We start from the raw sequence: 6,000 nt of genomic DNA on the forward strand, positions 1-6,000 counted from the left end.
AGATATTGACTACCCTTCAGTCCTCCAACAGAATAGCTGATTTTAGTGAGACTGCATATTTTTTTTGACAGGAGCTCAGCTACTTCATTCTTACATTTCTTCACAACACTTGGGAGAATATTCTCATGTCCCAGTAACTAGCAGCTTCCAGCACCTCTGTATAAGTTACAGCACCTCCTCTCATAACATGTCGGTCTCTCCAAGTTGGAAAGCCCATGAGGAAAACAAATAAAACAAAACAAACAAACCTCTGAAATGGAAATTGCCAAATTTCCCCCAGCTGAGTCAAGGGTCTTTTTTTTTTTTCACACCATAAAACACAAAACCATCTATTTAGTTAGAAAACTAGGTTTTATTGCTTTCAGAGTAATTTCCATAAAGACTAAACCATAATAATCAGTGAATCAGTGAAATAACCCCAACTGTTTGAGTACCATTAGGCACAGGAAGCTAAATTCAGAGATTCAACATTTACAGTTGTTGCTACTTCTTGAAACGATTTCACTGCCATCATCCTCTGATATTTTGGTTGATTAATTCTCTAATTTTTGCAATGTGAAGCATTTTATGTGTGGATTGTTAAATTAAATGAATAGTTTAATGAAACTGGTTGGAGCTAATCAATTGATTCAAATTGGAGGGAGGCTGTGTATTTAAGCCACGGCACTTATGATAGGCTAAGAGCTACAGCTGCTACACCTATGTAACAATATAATTCAGGAACAGCTACTTCATGAGCAACTTGGACATAGACATCACAGTTTTGTAGATAGGAATGGACTGGCCCTCAGCAGATAATGTTGTCAGCAATCAGCCAGAACTATACAGACTCTAAAAAGGGAGCAATTTCTACCCAGTCCCTGCTTGGGTGCATAGGTGGGGAGGGCACAAGGAGCCTGTGCAGGGGATTGCCAGAATTTTCATCGGCATGCAATCCCTGCTTCTTCTCAGTAGGTGCCTCAGAGGGGGAATGGAGACACGGGGAGAGAGGAGCTGAGCAAGGGCAGGTCTATGGCCTCTTTCCCAACTCCAGCACGCTAGCCAGTGCGTAAGGGTGAATATGCTGTATTCTCTTTATGAGTGGTGTACACTGTCCGGCAGCTGCCAGGAGGAAATCTTGCTGAGTCAGCTAGAATTTCTTATGGGCACTCCAGCTGCAGAGTACACTCTCCACTATGTCCAATAGTGTCTAGGGCACAATCTACCTCAAAAGTTACTAGTGTAATGAGAAACGCTAGCTGTCACATTCCTGTGCATATGGGAAGTGGAATTAATCTGTCATTTTAAAACATGCACACTCCTTAACATTTCGTTTCATGTCATAAGCCAAATGGTACTAACAGTTTTGAAGCAAAACTCCCTGTTGGTTTCAATAGGGAGTACTGCTTCATAGTCAATAGCACAATATGCTCCTTACCCTTTTTAAAGCCCCATTAGCCTTTTTAAATGCAGCTTTGGTTGACAGCTACATAGAAGGAGATGAGACCAAATCCTATTCCCCTTGAAATTATTAAGAATTTGCCATCTCATTCTCTTGCTGGTTTTCAGTTTAAAAAACAAAAAAAGAAATTAGGCACCCTTAATGCCATGGACTACCTCTGTCAACTTTTTAGCTATCTTTACTCAGAAAGGCACTTTAAGCTCATCCTTTAATCTAAAGGTACATTGTACTAGTGAAGACAGTGGGTTTGTTTGTGTGAGTTACTGCCCACCAGCATGTGTAAGGGTTTCGCAATTGCACTCTTAAATTCTTTAAGATAGGTTAAGCAGTTTAGGTAGCTTATTACTAGAAGCATTAAATGCTAAACTATTTAAAATCTTACAGCTGCCATGAAACTACCCACAGAGTACAAGAAGCTTAAGTGTTTAAGCCATTTTTAATTTTTTAGGAGAACTCAGTGGTGACCTTAATAAATTTAAAAGCTAAGGGTGCTCATTCCTTAAAGCTGCCATTATGATATTTTAAGAATTTGTGTCAGTTTAGGCTATTTTAATCCTTTAATTCAAATTAGAAGTGACTTCAGGTCCTGAGCTGCTTTAAACCATTAGCATGATCGAGACTACTCAGCACTTAAGTCTGCCACTAGCTCACTTCTTTAAAGATCAAGGCTGACATTTTCAAAGGAGCTTTAGTGAGTTAAGTACTCAGAGCCCTTTGGAATCCCAAGGGAGTTGGACACCTTTGAAAATTCTAGTCCAAGATCTTAATAAGGTAGGAGTACCTCAAAGCTAAAACAAAGTCTGCATGCAACCCATGTTCAAAACAATTTCACCTCAGGTATCCTCAGAGAGATTTCTTGTACAGTTGCTGTATAATTAGATAATTTTCATTAATAATTTTGGGCCCCAGTTCTTCAGAGCACATGCTTACCTTTAAGCATATAACTAATCCAATTCCTATCCAGCAAAACACTTGAGCACATGCTTAAATCCCATGAACACCAATGGAAATTAAGTGAGTGCTTACATGCTTTCCTGAATTGGGGGGAGATTACTTATATGCCTAAAATTAAAGTGTTAAAATACTTTGCTGAATCAGGGCCTTAGAGAATAACAGATGAGTATTTCCTGGTTAAGGATTGTAAAAGAGCTACATTAACACCATTGAGATAGTATAAGATGCGAGTGGCTGTCCTAGAAGGTGCAGAATGAATTAGAAAATTTGGGGTTTTGCTTTCATTTTCAAACACAGGAAAAAGGAATCTCATCTTTTCCCTCAGGTACGTAGATGGAGGGACTGTTCTTAAAACCACTGCACATAAATTTCAATTCCTCTCTGTATTTTGGGCACTCGGGCCAAAAATATGCAGATCTGGCAGGCAGATGTGCTTTGAGGGCTTTTCTGTGCTCCTTCACACAGAAAAGGTTTAAAAATAAATGAGTAATAGAATTCACAATACTTCACAGATCATAATGAAACAAAGTTTTGGATAATATAATAATGGCTAATAAATTCCACCTTAATAACAGGTACATTTTTGTTGTGCAATCAGGATTATTTATTAATACAAGTAAATACCAATACTTAAAATAAGAAAAACCTATTGCCTTTGTCTAATAATCCCCTCATTTAAAGAGAATGCCACTACTGCTACAGTATTAGTTATGTTTAATGCAACAAGGAAATGACTCCTTTAAAAAATAACCCTTCAGTGGTACTCTGTGCATTTTTATTTTAGAATATTAAGTTCCAGTTTTTATAGTCTTAGCTCAATCTATGGCTTCATAAAACATCATAAATTAGATCTAAGCTTCAGTAGCATGTGAGATGATTTGATCAGCATGGGATTGCCCCTACCTCATAAAACCATGTCTCCTGTGTCACCATCCAATAATACTGAGTTATGACATGGGTGCAGTAGCCAACCAAAAGATATAAGCAATTCCATGAAATTAGCTTTTACTTCTTGATTTTTCAAGGGAGAAAGAAGTTCTTTTATCCAGGTATCCCCTTTCCAATCTTACCATTCTAGCAGAGTCAGCTAAGTGCAACCTCTTATCAGCACACTCATTACCTGTAATTTACATGCAAGAAGCAACTGAAACTTTTAGGATGTAATGAATGTAAAATCAGAAACCTTGTCTGTGCCATCATCTAGCCCTGCAAGTACAGTAGCTATGTCAGTGACTGTATTAAGGGCTATTAAAATGGCTTTGATGTATTGCTGTTTTTGGTGTGATTTTCTGGGTTTTATTATTCCTCTGATTATCATTTACTATTTTAAAATGTGATATACTATTACGGAATATGACTATCCTGTCCTTCAGAGGAGACATCATACCACATCCCTTCTGTTCATCATCAGTGGCTGTACGGGTGGAAGTATTGTATCCTATGGTATTTTAGTGTCCTAGCCAATATTTAGATATTATTTATCATCAAAGAAGGTTCTAATATTTAAGGTTGTGTGTGTGAGGCAGAGCTGCATACATAATGTCTGCACAGTCATAGCGCTACTAGTATTTAACTTGGCGAAGTGTGTTTAAAATACTGCAAATTAATCATGAATGGCAATGTATAAAACTGCATTTTATTTTCCTCATACTCTGTGTGTTTACAAATAAGGTCTGGCACAAATTCTGTGACCAGGAACCTTTTATTTAATCAAGGACAAGTTATGACTACATGATTCTTCAATGTGCCTTTGCTGTCTAGCCTAGTGATTTATTTCGTTGCAGCTTAGTTTCTCTTTGAAACTAGAAGAAAACTCCACACCGTCTTTTTCCCCCACACATCATTTCTAACACCCAGCCTGCTAAGATTTCTGTTAGACCTAATATCAAGCTGTGTTTATCGTAGTAGGTGGAAATTCTTTCCCTTAAAAATTAATAGGGATCGCTAGCTAACGTCACCTCCTGCCCCTGAAAGGCACTGTTGGCAATTTTCATGTTCGTACTGTGCCGTTGGTTGTTGCTTGCCCAGCTATCCATTTTGCATGTGTACATTCAGATTTTGCTTGCATAAAATGGATTCCAAACCGCCTTTGCAGGAGCAATCACAAACATGTGGAGGAGCAAAAGACTTCTTGATGCTGGAAATTTGGTTCATGGTAGTCACAAACAGCTTTTGGAACATATTGAATGTATTGCACTTGCTATGATATTAAAATCATAGCTAGCCCTTTCCAAGGGTTACAGACATCAGTAACACTTCCCTCAGAACTCACCAGTTTACTGACATTTGCTTAGCAGCTTAGATCATTCTTCATCTTAGACCTGTAATTACCCATTGCTCTTGTGAGGAATTGAGCAAGGCTGAACAAGCTGCCAGGACTGCATGACCAAGCTACTGGCAAATTCAAATGACTACGAAGTGAAGGAACAAGTAGAGGGTGATATTCCAGATGTGCTCACTATATTGCAATCTTGTTTTGCGTGCAGTTTTGTGGGGAGTGTAAGACTAGCTAGCCCATGGCCTGTCCTGGATGGTACGTGTCAGTGAAAAAGAATGAGAGAACTGAAGAGGTAGACTCCAATAAACAGCAGAACTGTTATTATTTAAACAATTATTAACTTACTCCAATTTAATGTGAGCTACATGAAAACTCAGTGGTTTTGCCACCCAGGCATTAGTTTGTGCAATCCTTTATTTAAAGACATAGTCTCATCCTAAGATCTATTTTGCTTCAGGTTCAAATGAACCCACAAATAAAGTAAAATACAGCCCAAACTGCTAAATTTTGCCTGGTTTCACTCATACTGAGAACTGCAAAGTTTCTAGCCAAAACACTAAACTGGTCTAGGGTGTGCTCCCAGCTGTGCCTTGCTCACCTGATTTGAGGTTTATTGTGCAAGTTTCACACTGCTCTGCTTTTAAGTTATATCTACTTTCTCCACATGAAACCATGAAAGAGTCACTAAAGGAATGTTTACACTACAATAAAACACCCATGGCTGGCCCATGTCAGCTGACCTGAGCTGGCAGGGCTCAGGATGCAGGGCTATAAAATTTCAGGGCTGGAGCCTGACCTTTGGGACCCTTAGAGCCCAAATATCCACTCTGCAATATTGCAGCCTAAGCCAGTGGGCCATCCTCGGGAGTTTTATTGCAGTGTAGACATATCCTAAGGACCCAATCTTGTGAGGAGCTAAATAACTGCAGGAGGTGCTGAGGATGGATGTAGGACTGAGCTCAAAGAGAGGAAGGAAGTGAGCGTGAATTTAGCCTAAAACAACAGCAGCTACAAATTCATAACCCACTCTGTTAAACGTGTTTCAATAAAGGCTTCTCTTTCCCATTGAGTTAGGGCATGGCCAATGGGAGCTGCGGAGCTGGTTCTCGGGTCAGGACAGCACATGGAGCCCCCATGGGCACCCCTTTGCCTAGGAGCTGGAGGGACATGCCAGCCGCTTCCAGAGCCATGTGGAGGCGGACAGGGAGCCCGCCAACTGGACTTTTAAAGGCCCAGTAAGCAGTGCTGACTGAAGCCACCAGGGTCCCTTTTCCAAGGGGTGTTCCGGTCGAAAACTGGACACCTGGCAACCCTAACAGAACCCCAA

This window comes from Caretta caretta, chromosome 9 (genome assembly GCF_965140235.1).
Source record: "Caretta caretta isolate rCarCar2 chromosome 9, rCarCar1.hap1, whole genome shotgun sequence".
Classification (NCBI taxonomy): Eukaryota; Metazoa; Chordata; order Testudines; family Cheloniidae; genus Caretta; species Caretta caretta.